Source organism: Monodon monoceros, unplaced genomic scaffold (genome assembly GCF_005190385.1).
Source record: "Monodon monoceros isolate NGI ecotype Baffin Bay Population unplaced genomic scaffold, NGI_Narwhal_1 Super_Scaffold_21, whole genome shotgun sequence".
NCBI classification, from domain to species: Eukaryota; Metazoa; Chordata; class Mammalia; order Artiodactyla; family Monodontidae; genus Monodon; species Monodon monoceros.
Window position 1 is genome coordinate 60,247,266 of NW_021703778.1, and position 17,523 is coordinate 60,264,788.

The window sequence follows — 17,523 nt, forward strand, 5'->3', positions numbered from 1 at the left end:
GGTATATTTTCATACATTAATCTCTTTCCAAATAGTAGAAAAGCACATTTTACTAATTAAAGGCACAAAATTCTAAAGAAAAATTATGAACATGGTTTGGAAACTCATGTACATATTTATTTAATGCCATTTCATATCTTTAAGAAGGCTTTTGGAAACTTATTTAGAAAGCTGAAAAGTCCTTGAATACCAAGTGATTTAACAGGAATTTTTTAATGAGTTAAGTGTAAATGAATCAAAAACACATGAATTCTATTTCCTGTAAATAACACATGGTTTTGAAAACTGAAAATGTACTTGAAAAGGTATCCTGTGCACAATTAAATTAAAACTCTTATAAGATAATGTTCCCCCGAATGAGGCAAGCCCCATTAAGATACTACAGTATTATCACTTGAAGTTCTCTCTGTCCAGAAAGAAAGTATTGACCATAGCATATCTTACATGTTTGATTTTGTTGAAATAAAATTACTTTAGGTTGGTGTCCAAGGCTATATCTGATGAGATTAATTTCCAATTTCATAATGGGTGGAATTAATCCTTTTCTTCTGGTACAAGAGAGAGAGCAGTTGTTTCCATCTGCATGATTTGTTTGTATGGGAGCAACTCTAGAATCTCGGACATGAGAAGAGTGGGTGTGGGAGTGAGTGAAGGAGTGTTGGCAGAATGTGGCACCACAATTTCCCAAGTACAATAAGTTATGTTGTCAGAAAGGCAGGAAGACTAAACAGCTAAAGTTTCATCAGAATATTAAAACCTTTCACTAACAATACCAAGTAATAAAAGCGTCTCCAAATATTTCAGTTACATTGTGCCTATAACTTCTTGTCTCTATCTCCTTTTCTAAGAAGGAGATAGCTACCACATTTGAGATCCAGATGAGGCAATCATAACTTTTACATTACTGTTCTTCTGGTTGAAATCATCCAATTCCTTCTTTTGGTTTTCAGAAAAGTTTCCACTCATTTGAAGTAGTGGACATTGTCTTTATTATAAGTTTCAGTCTTCCTCTCCGCTAAGATGGTGAAGCTGACTACATTTGGTTCGTTAGAGAATGAAAAAAAAACGAAGATAAAATTGCTTTTAGAATAAAGCATATGTTTGTAAATGCAGTTAAATGGACACTAATATATGACCAAATGGACACTGATTAAAAGGACCAGAAGCACTGGCAGAGGATAGACAATGGAATAGAATTCAGAGTTCAGAGATAAACCCTCACATTTACAGTCAATTGATTTTCAACAAGTGTGCCAAGACAATTCAATGAGGAAGGAAGACTTTTCAAAAAATGATTCTGGGACAACTAGATAGCTACATGCAAAAAAATAGAGCTGGACCCCTACCTTATACCATGTACAAAATTTAACTCAAAACAGATCAAAGACATAAACGGATCAAAGATCAGCTTGAATGAATCAAAGCTCAACTGCACCTGGTCACCCAAGAGCTCTGATGGAGATGTACAATAAGATTCATGTTGTTTTCATGCCTGCTAACACAATATCCATTCTTCAGCCCGTGGAACAAGGAGTAATTTCAACTTTTGAGCCTTATTCTTTAAGAAATACATTTTGTAAGGCTATTGCTTCCACAGATAGTGATTCCTCTGGTGCATCTGGGCAAAGTAAATTGAAAACCTTCTGGAAAGGATTCACCATTCTAGATGCCGTTAAGAACATTCATGACTCATGGGAAAAGGTTTAAATATCAAAATACACAGGAGTTTGGAAGAAGTTGATTCCAACCCTCTTGGATGACTTTGAGGGGTTCAAGACTTCAGTGGAGGAAGTAACTGCAGATGTGGTAGAAACAGAAAGAGAACTAGAATTACAAGTGGAGCCTGAAGATGTGACTGAATTGCTGCGATCTTATGAGACAACTTGAATGGATGAGGAGTTGCTTCTTATGGATGAGCAAAGCAAGTGGTTTCTTAAGATGGAAACCACTCCAGGTGAAGAAGCTGTGAAGACTGTTGAAATGACAAGATAAGATTTAGAATTTACATAAACTCAGTTAATAAAGCAATGGCAGGGTTTGAAAGAGCTGACCCCAATTTTGAAAGAAGTTCTACTGTGGGTAAATGCTATCAAATAGCACTACATGCAAGAGAGGAACTGTTCATGAGAAGATGAGTCAACTGACGCAACAAACTTCATTGTTGTCTTATTCTAAGAAATTGCCACTGCCACCCCAGCCTTCAGCAATACCACCAGCCTGATCAGTGAGCAGCCATCAACGCTGACATAAGACCGTCCGCCAGCAAAGAGATTACAAATTGCTAAAGGTTCAGATGATTTTTAGCAGTTTTTAGCAATAAAGTATTTTTAAATTAAGGTTTGTACATTGTTTTTTTAGATGTAATACTATTGCACACTTATAGTATACTGTAAAGGTAATTTGTTTATTGAAGTATAGTTGATTTACAATCTTGTGTTAGTTTCTGGTGTAAAGCAAAGTGATTCAGTTATACATATATATACATATGCTTTTTTATATTGCTTTCCATTATGGTTTATTACAAGGTATTGAATATAGTTCCCTGTGCTATAGAGTAGAACCTTGTGGCTTATCTATCTTATATATAGTAGTTTGTATCTGCTAATCCCAAATTCCTAATTTATCCCTCTTTTATAGGCACTAGGAAACCAAAAAATTTCGTGTGACTTGCCTTATTGCAATATTTGCTTTATTGCAGTGGTCTGGAACCAAACCCACAATATCTCCAAGGTATGCCTGTATTTTCATACAATGCAATATTATTTGGCAATAAAAAGAAATGAAGTACTGATACATGGACGAACCTTGAAAAGAAATAGAAATGATTAGCGATATTTACCCTTAAAATATTTCTAGATACACCTAAACTGCTATTGTGTGTGTTGTTTCAGGTTAAAGGGATGAAAGAAGTGTAGGTGGTCTGTAAAGTTCTGACTATAACTGTCTTTTCTCTTTTTTGTATTTCTTTATGTATTTATCAGTGCACTGTTTAGAATACAAAATTAATTTTAACATTAATTATGTAATACGTTAATTCATCTGAGATATACTTTGCCTAGCATATGCCAGGCACTGTTTTTGGTGCTGGAGATACAGAATTGAACAGGACAAATCCACTGTTGCCAGCTTACATACTAGTGAGGGGAACAGAGTAGGGTTGGCAGGAAGGAAGTCCTCTTCAAAGAAGTGATATTTGAACAGAGACCTAAATAACATAAAAGTCTGGAGGAAGAGAACATAAGGTAGAGGGTGGAGATATAAAGGCCCTGGGTTGGGAGGAAGTTTAGTATATTAGAGCAACTTGAGAATGCAAGTTGTTAAAACAGATTGCTGGCTCCACACAGAGTGTCTGATTCAGTAAGCCAGGGATGGGGCCCAAGAATTGGCATTTCTAGCAAGCTCCCAAGTGATGCTCGTCTTCTCATTGCAGTGGCTTCTCTTGTTGTGGAGCACAGGTTCAAGGCACGCGGGCTTCAGTAGTTGTGGCACGCGGGCTTAAGAGTGCAGGTTCAGTAGCTGTGGCACATGGGCTTATTTGCTCCGCGGCATGCAGGATCTTCCCCGACCAGGGATTGAACCTGTGTCCCCTGCATTGGCAGGCAGATTCTTAACCACTGCACCACCAAGGAGGTCCCAGGAAATATTTTTCTTTAAGCAATAAGCCATGGTATTGTTCGGTCTCTTTGTTACAGTAGCCTAGTCTTACCCTAACAGCAGGAGAAGTTAGAGTGGAAGCAAGGGGAAGACTTAAGAGACTATTGTAATAGCCCAGTCAAGAAATGATGGTGGCTTGAATCAGGGTATAAGTCAGCTGGGGCTGTTTGCTGTCACACCCATTCCTCTCCCTTCCTTTCCTCTGCTGGCTGGTCTCTGCTTTCTGCACTTTCCAGACTCCCTGTCAACTGGCTTCTGGCTGGCTTTAGGCACTGTTTGGAGATGGGAGGGGAGGAACAGGGGAAGCCAGGTCATGTCTTTCTTTCCCTCTCTCTCTGTCTCTCTCTTTCTCTCGATCTCTCAATCTCTGCCACAGGCAGCATTTCTAGTAAGGATGGAATGGCTCCAGCTCCTGCCATATGGTATCACCATGGATCCAGCTTCTTCTGGGTGACCATGACCTCTTCTCCTTTTGGCCTGCCAGCCTAGAAACAGCAGCAGCTTCCTACAGTAGTTAATCTCTGGGTTGCCCCACCATCCTCTTTGGCTTATCACTTCTTACATCACTTGTGTAACCAGTTCCCTGCATTAAATCCCCTCTCTTTTAAATGATTTTCTGCATGGGTGACCCTGGCCTGACACAGGGGGAGGTGGTGGATTAGTGAGAAGTGTTGGAATCAGGGCATATTTTGAGGTAGAAATGACAGGATTGATGAGGGATTGGATTTGGGGTATGAGAGAAGAGTTTAAAAATCAAAACAGAACATTTCCGTGCAACCTCTTCAGTAAATTGCTTCTCAGTCTCAGAAAAAGTACACCATCATATATCCAATCTCAAAACAAAACTCTAGGCCTCAGATTCATTGGATTCTTCCCCCGAGTCATCATAAAGTTTTATTCCAGCTTTTGTGACATGTGGGGACTTGCCTGGAATTATAGGGTATATACCTCATTATACCTAATAAAAAAACTTAGACTGGAAATGGAGCCAAATGCTAATTTCAGAAATTCCAATGAAATTTGCTAATACTGTGCTTTGAGAAAGAAACCAGATTCTGTATCTAGATTAGACAGCCTGTCCCCTGGACCATTGCCAAGACAGTTTCAGGGAGTGTAGGGAAGTACAACAACCCAGGTTTTGCTACATCTGTTGGGAAGCCATAGCATTTTTAGATAGGCTAAAACATGGGAGCTAAAGCATACTTGAGAGATCCTAGGAAAGTGGAAAGTGATCACCAGTTACAAGGGCTGAGACTCAGAAAGCTTCTATTTCCTTTTATTTGAGACTACTGAGGATAAAGACAATCTCTGGGAAGGACAAAGAATTGTCTATTAGCTGTGTGACCTAGGATAATGTTAACCTCTCTGAGCTTCAGTTTGCTAATCTATCAAAAACAGGGAAACCATTACCTGCCTTGAAAGATTGTTGTATTAAATCATATGATAGGCCTTAGAACATGGCACAGAGCGTGTGTTCATATTCCTTCTCTTCTCTTCCCTTCTACCTCTCCCATGTGGGTAGCACTGTAGTGTAGATTAACTATAATTATCTGTAACTTAGCTCACTCTCAGTTAATAACTGTTGATCTTCAATAAGTGGTGCTGCGAAAAACTGGACAGCCACATGCAAAAGAATGAATCTGGACCATTACCTTACACCATACACAAAAATTAACTCAAGCAGATTAAAGACTTGAATATAAGACCTGAAAACATAAGACTTCTAGAAAAGAGCAGAAAGCTCCTTGACACTACTCTTGGCAGGATTTTTGGATTTGACAGAAAAGCAAAGGCAAACCCCCCCCAAAAAAGAAACCACAAAAATCAGCAAGTGGGACTACATCAAACTAAAAAGCTTCTGCACAGCAAAGGAAACCACCAACAAAATGAAAAGGCAACCAACAAAGTGGGAGAAAATATTTGCAAATTGTATGTCTGACACAGGGTTAATATCTAAAATATATAAGAACTCATACAATTCTATAGCAGAAAAACAAACAATCTGATTAAAAAATGGGCAGAAGATCTGAATAGACGTTTTCCCAAAGAAGATATATGGATGGCACAGGTACATGAAAAGATGCTCAACATCACTAATTGTCAGGGAAATGCAAGTGAGATATCACGGTGATATCATCTCGCACCTGTTAGAATGGCTATGATCAAAAAGATGAGAAATAACAAGTGTTGGAGACGGTACAGAGAAAAGGGAATACTTGTGCACTGTTGGTGGGAATGTAAATTGGTGCAGCCACTATGAAAAATAGTATGGAGGTTCCTCAAAAAATTAAAAATAGTACTACCGTATGATCCAGCAATTCCACTTCTGGGTATTTATCTGAAGAAAATTAAAATACTGATTTGAAAAGATCTAAGCACCCCCATGTTCATTGCAGCATTATTTACAATAGCAAGACATGTAAACAACCTAAGTATACATCAACAGGTGAACGGATTTTAAAAATGTAGTATGTATACACATTTGGAATACTTGTCAGCCATAAAAAAAGAAAGAAATCCTGCCATTTGCAACAATATGGATGGACCTTGAGGGCCTTATACTGAGTGAAGTTAAGTCAGACAGAGAACAACAAATACTAAATGATCTCACTTGTATGTGGAATCTAAAATGAAAACCAAAAAAAAACAAAAAAATGAGCTCATGGATACAGAGAACAGATTGGTGGTTGCCTGAGGTGTGTGGGGGGGTGGGAGGTGGGAGAAATGGGTGAAGGAGGAAGATACAAATTTCCAGTTATAAAATGAATAAGTTATGGGAATGTAATGTACTGCGTTATAATTACAGTTAATAGTACCGTACTGCATATTTGAAGGTAGTGAGGAGAGTGGATCTTGAAAGTTCTCATCACAAGGAAAAAATTTCATAACTATGTTATGATGACAGATATTAACTGGACTTATTGTGGTGATCATTTTGCATTATATACAAGTATCAAATCATTATGTTACACATCTGAAATTGACACAATATTTTATCAGTTATAAAAAATTTAAGTAAACAATTCAATGAACTTTAGTGTATTCAACAGAGCAGTGCAGCCATCACCACAATAAATTTTAGAACATTTTCATTGCCCCAAAAAGAAATCTTGTATCCTTTAGCAGTCACTCCCATCCTGCTCCCCACTGTTCAGCCTTAGGTAAACATTAATCTACCTTCTATCTCTATGAATTTGCAGATTCTGAAATTCTATATAAATGGAAGCATACAATATGTGGTCACTTGTGACTGGCTTCTTTCACTTAGCATAAGACTTTCAAGGTTCTTCCAAGTTGTAGTATATATCAGTACTTCATTTCTTTTTATTGCCAAATGACATTCCATAGTGTGGCTATTCCACATTTTATTTATCCATTCCATCAGCTGACGGACATTTGGGTTTTTTCCATTTTTTGGCTATTATCATTTCTCTTTTTCTTGAAATTAGTACTACAATGGAATGACTAAAGGACAGGCAAGAAGAAAAAAAGTATTGAAGCCTGGAAAATTTCTCAATTAGGTGAATGATGACTGAATAAAAGAATTCTCAGAACACAACATTCAGTATGGACATGATTCCTATTAACTGATCATTTCCAAAACCATCACTATTAACTAAATGCCTTTCAAAATATCTTCTTATGGCAAGTATTTGTGTCTAAGTGCTTCTGTTTATGGGACAAGAAATTGAAATGGCTGTCTTGGCAGTATAACCACAGTTGTATAAGCCAAGGGATTAAGAGTACTTTTGAGAAGAAGTAACAATGTGTTCTCCATGGCTATGGAGATGATGGTAAATTTATACATAATGTATGGATGATCATATTATACCCTTATGAGAATGTCAATCAAAACTGCATTTCTGTCAGGAGATAGTTTCCAATTCACAAAATGTATATTTTTTACATTAGAATCCTTGCTGTCCACATTTCCCTGTCAACATATTTTTAAAAATCCATGTCTAAAAATGAAAGGATTGATAATTCTGACATTGAGCAACAACCCTCTATGCCAGCCAGCCTGGTACAGGAAAGTTTAAATCTAATCCTCACATCACTCTGTATATAACATAAATGCAGTTGATATTGCAAAGTCCTAAGGTGGTACTCTTTTTAATTACACTTAAACTAGCTGGTATGGCCAGTACTGCTTCAGAGGATATAAAAAGAATAGCAGCTAAGCTTGCATAGAGCAGAGGTATGCTCTAGAAAGAACAAAAAGTCAACGGACTTAGTGTGGAATGCAAGGCTTAAAAATTCCATAAATTCAGGAAGGAAAGCAAGAGTTTACTTATAGGCATTTAGAAAGATTTTGCCTTCTCACCAGGAAGTGCTCACATACTAAACTTTAGGTTTGTTTGCCTACAGGTATGTTTATATAATTTTAACTATTAATAAAACGTGAGTAACAACTTGCGTTCTTTTTACACAAGGCCAGCTAGATCTTTTTACACAAGTGGGCAATGTTTATCTTGGTGTTCAGTGTTTATCTTGGGTGTTCCTTAATTTCCATTTCCTCTGTTTCCTTTCCCAGTGTTCCTTCCTCGAGAAACAATATTTTTAAAAATGTGATTTACACAAAGATGTTAATGACAACTTACTTATTTCCAAAGAAATATAGGCATTTAAAAGGAGGCCACAGTAACACAAAGGAATAAATTACTATTGATGAAATTTCCCTGTGCATATAGATCAGAGGTATACTTCAGGGCCTTCCTGAATCCACATTTTTTTCCCACAGTAAAGCAGGCCCTGCAATAGACCCATAGACATAAAAAATTGACTTGCAGAACTGCATAATGAGTATGTTTAGCTGAAGGAAGGGGAGTTCTTAGATCACAATCTCAATATCAGTCAAGAACAACTGTTTTCCTTTAAATCTGAAACTTATGAGAATGATTAGGTGATAGAAAAGACATTAATGGTTCTGATCATAGAATCAGAAGACATAAAGATGTTGCATGCAACATACATAGGTAGAAATTAACAACTTCAGACCTCCTTCTGTGAGTGGCGCTTCTGGTTCTGCCTTTTCATCATAATGCTCTCAATTGCAACTGTCAGCTGGGTTTCCTTGGTTCAAATATCCATAATAATACCTGAAAGGGTTCTCTAACTTGGAGGTTCACAAAAATAATAAAGCATTTATTTGAGAATGACTTATCCTAAACTATGGAAGAAGAATTAGATACAGATTTTCAGTTTGAGCATAGTGGAATAAAATTGGCATTTCCTCCTTCCCCTCTAGGAAATCACACTAAAGAAGAATGAGAAAGAGAAATACAAGCTAGGATGCATGTGAAATCCTAAGCCACAAATAGATAGAAGGGCTGCCAAAAGCAGTGAAGATCAAACAGGATGTGGGAGGAAGCAGAAGGGGATGCCTGTGAATGCAAATCCCTGAGAGAGCGGGCGCTGCCCCAAGATGAGGAGCATGCCCAAGATAAAGAACTAAAATCCTCATGCGTCCTAACTGGGACAAGCTGTGTGGAATAGTGACAGGAGTTTGATTCTGAGAAGCAGGGCTAACAGGACTGAACAAGGACTCATATGATGAGCCATATTTTAAAAAACAGCCTGTTGGTGAGGCAGAGGATTAGAAAAAGATTCTGAATGCTATGAGTCTTACAAACTGCCTATTTCTGTTGGCCAGGGAGAGGTTAACAGTTAAATGGACTCTCACACTTAACTGAGGGCTCTAGGGAGAATGCTGCTAGCCTTGGACACAGCTTTAGCATCCCTAACATATGAATCATTTGGAAATAGCTGGTCAAGGAGAAGCCCACTTAAACCAACATGAGAAATCAAAACTAAACCATCCAGGATCTATATAAAAGTATTACAAGAAAAGAGGAGAAAAAGAATAAGAAGAAATGCAGATGAACACTGATCAAAGCAGTATATTCATGAAACAGATGAAAAATTTGACCAAGTGTTTGCCACGGATTTAAACAGTTAATGGAGCAATTTGTCTATAAAACAAGAACCCAAATATACATACAATATATTTAAGAGCCTTAAAAAGGAAGGGAAAGAAAATCAATTATGCCAAAAGCTGGTTCTTTGAAAATATCAATAAAATTGATAATCCCCTAGCCAGGCTAAGAAAAAGGGAGAGGACACAAATTACTAATTTCAGAAATAAAAGAGGGGACATCACTACAGATCCCATGGACATTAAGGGATAATAAAGGAAGAATTTGAATAACTCTATGCCTACAAATTTGATAACCCAAATGCAATGGACCAATTTCTTGAAAGACACAATCTGCAAACATTCATACAAGAAGAAATGATCTGAATTGGCCTATATTTATTAAAGAAATTGAATGAATAATTAATAACCTTCCAAATCAGAAAGCACCAGGCCCAGACAGGGTAACTCGTGAAATATGTCAAACATTTAAGCAAGATATTATGCCAATTCTCTACAATCTCTTTCAGAAGATAGAAGCAGAGGGAATACTTCCTCATTCTATGAGGCCAGCATTACCCTATCAAAACCAGTCCCAGACGTTACAAGAAAACTATAAACCAATATCTCTTATGAATACAGAGCAAAAATCTTCAACAAAATATTAGCAAATAAATCCAAATATCTATAAAAAATATTATACACCATGACCAAGTGGGATTTATCCCAGGTATGCAAGGCAGGTACAGCTTTTGAAAGTTAATTAATGTAACATCATATGAACAGGCTAAAAAAGAAAAAGCACAGGATCATATGAATAGATACAGAAAAAGCATTTGACAAAATCAAAGAAAAACTCAGGAAGAGAAGAATAGAGTGGAAGGGAACTGCCTCAATATGATAAAGAATAACTACCAAAAAACCTACAGCTAACATACTTAATGGTAAGAAACTAGAAGTTTTCCTGCTAAGATCAGGAACAAGGATGTCCCTTCTTACCACCTATTTTCAACACCATACTAGAAGTCCTAGTTAAGGCAGTAAGACGAGGAAAAAAAAGTGTACAGATCGGAAAGGAAGAAATAAAATTATCTTTGTTTGCAGGTGACGTGATTGTCTATGTAGAAAATTCAAAAGAATCAATAAAAAACTTCTGGAACTAAGGAACAATTACAACAAAGTTGTAGGATACAAGATTAATATACAAAAGTCAGTTGCTTTCCTATATACTAGCAATGAATAAGTGGAATTTGAAATTAAAAACACAATACCATTTACATTAGCACTCCAAAAAAACAAAATAGTTACGTACAAATCTAATAAAATAGGTACAAGATCTATCTGAGGCAAACTATGAAAAACTAAATAAATAGAGAAATAGTCCATGTTCAATACTGAGGAAGACTCAATACTGTCAAGATATCAGTTCTTCACAACTTCATCTATGATCCAATGAAATCCCAATCAAAATCCCAGAAAGTTATTTTTTGGATATAGAAAAACTGATTCTAGTGTTTATACGGAGAGATTAAGGACTCAGAATAGTCAACACAATATTGAAGGAGAAGAACAAAGTTGGAACACTGAAACTACCAGATTTCAAGTATTACTATAAGGCTACAGTAATCAAGACGGTGTGGTAATGGCGAAAGAATCAACAAATAGATGAATGGAACAGAAAGAGAGCCCAGAAGTAAACACACATAAATATAGTCAACTGGGGGAGTTCCCTGGTGGCCTAGTGGTTAGGATTCTGGGCTTTCACTGCTCTGGCCCAGGTTCAATCCCTGGTCAGGGAACCGAGATTCCACAAGCTGTGTGGCCATAAAACAAAAACACAACAAAATATAGTCAACTGATCTTTGACATAAGGAACAAAGACAATACAATGGAGAAAAATAGTCTTTTCAACAAACAATGTTGGGATAACTGGACATCCACATGCAAAACCATGAATCTAGACAAAGAAATTACATTACATTAATTACATTAAATTACATTAATTCAAAATGAATCATATACCTAGATGTAAAATGCAAAACTATGAAATGTATGTAAAAGTAGAAGATAATACAGGAGCAAACCTAGTTGACTTTGGGCAGGATGATAGCTTTTTAGATATAACACCAAAGGCACAATCTATGAAAGAAATAATTGGTAAGCTGAATTTCATTAAAACTTAAAACTGCTCTGTGAAAGACAACATCAAGAGTGAGAAGACAAGCCACAGACTGAGAGAAAAATATTTGCAAAAGACATATATGATAAAGGACTGTTATACAAAATATACAAAAGGCTCTTAAAACTCAACAATAAGAAGATAACCTGATTTTAAAATGTGCCAAAGACCTTATCAGACACATCACCAAAGAAGATATACAGATGACAAATAAGCATATGAAAAGATTCTCCACATCATATGTCATCAGGGAATGGAAATTAAAACAACAATGAGATACCACTACAAACCTATTAGAATGGTCAAAATCCAGAACACTGACAATACCAAGTGTTAGCAAGGATGTGGAGCAACATTTATTGCTGATGGGAAAACAAAATGGTACAACTACTTTGGAAGACAGTTTGGCAGTTTCTTATAAAGCTAAATATACTCTTACCATACAATCCAGCAATTACGTTCCTTGGCATTTACCCAAATGCGGTGAAAACTTATGTCCATACAAAATCCTGCACAAGGATGTTTATAACAGCTTTATTAATAATTGCTAGAACTTGGAAGCAACCAAGATGTATCTCAGTAGGTGAATGTTGAAATAAACTGTAGTACATCCAGACAATGGAATATTATTCAGCGCTAAAAAGAAATGAGCTATTAAGCCATAAAAGGACACAGACTTCCCTGGTGGCACAGTGGTTAAGAATCTGCCTGCCAATGCAGGGGACAGGGGTTGGAGCCCTGGTCCGGGAAGATCCTACATGCCACAAAACAACTAAGCCGGTGTGCCACAACTACTGAGCCTTCACTCTAGAGCCTGCAAGCCACAACTACTGAGCCCGTGTGCCACAACTACTGAAGCCCACACACCTAGAGCCCATGCTCCACAACAAGAGAAGCCATTGCAATGAGAAGCACCGCAACGTATACTTCGTGCACCGCAACGAAGAGTAGACCCCGCTCGCCGCAACTAGAGAAAGCCCACGTGCAGCAACGAAGACCCAACGCAGCCAATAAATAAATAAATAAGGACATGGAGGAAACTTAAATGCATATTATTAAGTGAAATGCATATTATTAAGTGAAATGCATATTATTAAGTGAAAGAAGCCAACTGAAAGACTACATATTGTATAATTCCAAGTATATGACATTCTGGAAAATGGAGACAGTAAAAAATCTGTGATTGTCAGGGGTTGGGGCAGGGAGAGGATGAATAAGCAGAGCACAGAAGTTTTTAAGGCAGTGAAAATACTCTGTATGATACCATAATGATGGATACATGTTATTTTACAGTTGTCCAAACCCAAAGAATGTACAACACCAAGAATGAACCCAGATGTAAACGAGTGACTATGATGTGTCAGTGTAGGTTCATCAATTGTAACAAATGCACCACTGGTGGGGGATGTTGATAATGGGGGAGGCTATGCATGTGTGGAGGCAGGGAGTGTATGGGAAATCTCTGTACCTCCTTTTTAACTTTGCTATGAACTGAAAACTGCTTTGAAAAAGAAAAAGATGGATGAACCTTGAAGATAGTATGCTAAACAAAATAAGGCAGTCACAGAAAGACAAATATTGCATAATTCCACTTATGTGAGGTACCTAGAGTAGTCAAATTCATAGAGATGGAAAGTAGAATGGTGGTTGTCAGGGGCTGGGGGAGGGGGTTAGGAATGAGGAGTTAATATTTAACGAGTACAGAGTTTCAGTTGTGGAAGACAAAAAAGTTCTGGAGATGGATGGTGTAGATGGTGCACAACAATATGAATGTACATAATGCCACAGAACCATTCACTTAAAAGTAGTTAAAATGGTAAATATTATGTATATTTTACCACATTATTATTATTTTTTTAATAAAGGGCAAAAGGCAGAGATACAAGATTCAGGAGGACAGAGACAACAAAATGAATGAAACACGAGTTGGAAGATCTCTAGGGGGAACAGTGGCTTTAAAAATATCAGAAATGGAGTAAAAATGGTAAGTAGACCAGGAGAGACCAGATACTGATGAGAATGCAAAAAGGAACATAGAGGTTAGATAGAGAGAGCAAGCAAAATGAATGAAAATAAATACAATTTAAAATGATTAGAGATACAATGATATCTAGAGAAGACAGGCAAGTGAGATACAACATACACTTACCTAATATCCCTATATAATGGATCAGAACAAATATTTGAAATATTACTGAAGAAATGTTCATTTTGAAGGAGTATGTCAGGTCTCAGAAAAAAAACCTGACACATTATTGTCAACACAGGTATATCCTGCTGATACAACTGATGAACTGTGAAGATAAAGAAATAATCCTTTGGACAACGAGGCAGAAATAATGAGTCATCTACAAAGGGTAAAGACAAAACAGGCTGACATCAGACTTCTCCACAACAATATCCAATTCCAGAAGACTGGAGAAATGCCTCTAAAATTATCAAGGAAAGAAATCGTGACCCAAGAAATTTATATCATCCAAGTTGTTATTCAAATATAAAGACAACAAATAATATTTAATATTCATTAATCCTGTGGAAATGTTGGGAAAATATTTGCAATTCATATCACAAATTGCTGTTTTTTAATCTATAAAGAATCTTACTTTTTAAACAACTATAAACACAAGAACTATATGCTAACAATTTTAAAGACTTAGACCACATGGAAAGTTTCTTGAAAAATATATGTGTACCATATGAGATGTGACTGAAGAAGAAATTAAAGTTTGAATAGTCCTGCAAATATTAAATATATTAAAGCAGTTGTTTAAAATCTTCCCACAAAGAAGAGATTAGATAATATGAGTAGTTAGAAAGATATATTTTTCTGGCAATCAGGAGAAAGGTCAGGGCTAACACACGTCCGTATGTTACTAGAGAACATGTAAAATAGAAAAATAACTATGAAAATAATTGTAAAAGCATTAAAACAAATCATGAGGTATATATTAACAAAAGCTATTGCTGTTCTGAAAGGCTCAGTTGGCAATTTGCCCAGCCTGGGCTGCTTGCATGCTGGTGTGTTAAAGAGCTGTCCTTTGGGGCAGAGGTTGCTCCATCAGACCAATCATAAACCACTCCTTCACACTTCTGCCAGGAAGGAGGACCCCTTAGTAAGTAGCACTATAGAAATGAATGACTTATGATATAGAAAATAAGGAAATGGAGTGGAAAGGAGATGTTTGCAAAGTTTTGGGTGTGTGAAAGTACTATTCCCAAAGATTTCTAGGTATTTTTGGTTTATAAGAAAGGTAAAGGTATCCCATTTTTCTATTTCGAGTATGTATTACATTTATTTTCAAAGCTCATCCCCATCTTTATTTTCAATAGGGCTCAATCATTTATTAGGCATCATTTTTAGGATACAGGATGAAGTTTAGTGGCTGAACTAGGTGCATAAACAAAGGGGGCTCAAGCCTCTTCCTACATGTAAATATCTCTTCGTCCGGTAGCACCATTGCAAAAAGTAACCTCATTGAACCACTTGAACAAATCTCAAAAGGAACTTCAACCACTCACCTGGACACAAGCTGGAGGCTCATTTGTCCAAACTGCATGTTCCTCAACTAAATATATTCTCTCATTATGGACAGCAACTCCAGATTCATTTTGCCCTAAAGTGAAGAGAACTGAATAAAAAGAGAAGAAAAAAAAAAACCCCTATAGATAAATCAACAGATAAATGGGCAAAGAATTTGAACAGTTTACATAAAAGGAAATATAAATGGCTCTAAAACTTATAAGAAAAGATGTTTAATCTCATAATGAGAAAGGCAAAATAAAATTAAACTGAAACATCATGGTTAACCCCACAAATTGGAAAAGATCACAAAGCTTGGTAACACTGTATTAATGAGAGTGTGTTAAAGAGGCATTTTCATATACTGCTGATAGGAACATAAATTAGTACAACCTCTATGTAGGGTAATTTAGCAATATTTATCAAAATTACAAACACATATACTCTTAGAATCAATAATTCTACCTCTAGAAATTTATCCTATAGATTACTTACATATGTACAAAAAACTTACAACTCATTACATCAATGTAGAGTTGATTAAATAAATTATGAGGCATCCATTCAATGGAATACTATGCTGCTGAAGAAAGATGGGTAAAATTATTATTGATACAGAATTAATTCCAAGATATAGTTTAGTGAAAAAAATAAGCTTCAGAGTATATGGAAAATTATCATTTGCATAAAAACTGTGTGTACATTTGCACATATATGCATTGAAGCATATATAAGATATTGGTAATATTAGTTACCTCTGAGGAGGGGAATTAAGTTACTGGATAAGAGTTAAATAGAACTTATTATTGTCTACTCTTGTACTTTTGGAATTTTAAAACGTGAATTCACTAACTAGAAAGAAAAAGAGAGGGTATAAGCAACGTGTGTTTCTGTTGTTTACAACTATTATCTTTTCTGGGGAATTTGTGAATACTCTTAGCCAGGAGTGGCTAAGGGAAGTGTCCTGGGCCACTCTCTCCTTTTACTAACCCAGTTTTGGGTTATTTACCACCTTCTTCTGAGTCTCTCCCTATCTAAATTCCCATGATAGCCTGAGTCAGAGAGAGTTTCTGTGCAGCAAGGCTTTTAAGATTTCAAATAATTCTTTTGCTTAGTCACATGCAAACGCTCAAAAATTCATACTTTATACAGAAGTCTCCATAAAGTTCTAACTATATCTGCTTTTTAATTGCGTTTAACTTAAGGAGGTTTCTTTCTATTTGTTTCAGTCTTCCAAATTAGCAATACTTCCCTTCTCTGGGATAATCCATATTTTAATTTTTTTATAGCAATGAGAGAAAAATTCAGGACTCTAAAAAAACAGAAACTGGTTATTAATACGCCTTTTTATTTTCTATCAAATCCCGTGTCCAAACAATAATTATATTTATACATACACTTTTCAGCTTTTTGCTGAAAGGTGGAAAACTTCAATTGTCCAAGCACTCTAGGCTCTGAGTTTCTGTGGCTTGCTCATGACTGAAAGTAGACTGTAGAGGGGGTATCAAAAACCTACAGGTAATCCCTGTAGGATATTTCTAGGCTATTGCTCTAGCAAATTGGAGGGATATTCTGACCCCTCACATTTTAAAAAATGTAATCTTTCATGAGGTAGAGATTGTAGCCTTCTAATGAAATTTACTTAAAATCTCCTGATGCCCTGTTAAGCCTCCACCAATGGCAAAGTCTCATTAGACCTGCCCATGCTAAAGCGTATTTGATATTAAAACAAAAGAAAAGGTCTCTGCCTAAGTAGATTAGGGAGACAAAATCAAGCAGTCCAGACTTCTAAACAAGGGGACTTTAAACATGGAATTTGCATATATTATTCATTCTCTCTCCATTCAAACAAGCAGATATTGCTCAGTGAACTCTGGCCTATGCTTAAAAACAATGATTTTTAATATCCCTCTTGCCATGGCTGCCACCAGAAAAATTCCTGGCTCCACTGGGGATTTTCAGAGTAACACCCTCTCAACACTCTCCTTTCTCTAAAATGCCACTTGGAACTTTGTAAGTGGAATGGTTTCTTTGCCTCTATATGGCAAGTTTCCACTCAGTACAATCCATATCTGCTTCTCTGTTTGGCATTTTCCCTCTCATCTTAGCTTCTGGTTAAAAGAGTAAGTTCCAGGTCAAATTTAATTTAATAAAGTATTAAACACTGTAAAGAAGTCATGGAATCACTTGTTGCCAATGGGGAGGGGGTTGGGGGGAGGAAAGCACTGGGAGTGTGGGATTAGCAGATGTAAACTA

The 17,523-nt window shown here is 36.5% G+C and overlaps 1 protein-coding gene across 4 annotated transcripts in view; it reads right to left on the minus strand.

Moving 5' to 3' along the window:
- Positions 1-17,523, minus strand: part of ZNF280D (zinc finger protein 280D) — a 326,315-nt gene that overhangs the window by 180,785 nt on the left and 128,007 nt on the right. For 2 of the 4 annotated variants that reach the window (XM_029236531.1, XM_029236529.1), the window contains one exon: positions 15,267-15,376. The gene's annotated coding sequence lies outside the window, so the exon portion shown is untranslated. Of the gene's footprint in view, positions 1-15,266; positions 15,581-17,523 lie in introns of those variants that run through there. The other 2 variants (XM_029236534.1, XM_029236528.1) reach the window with 1 other exon arrangement.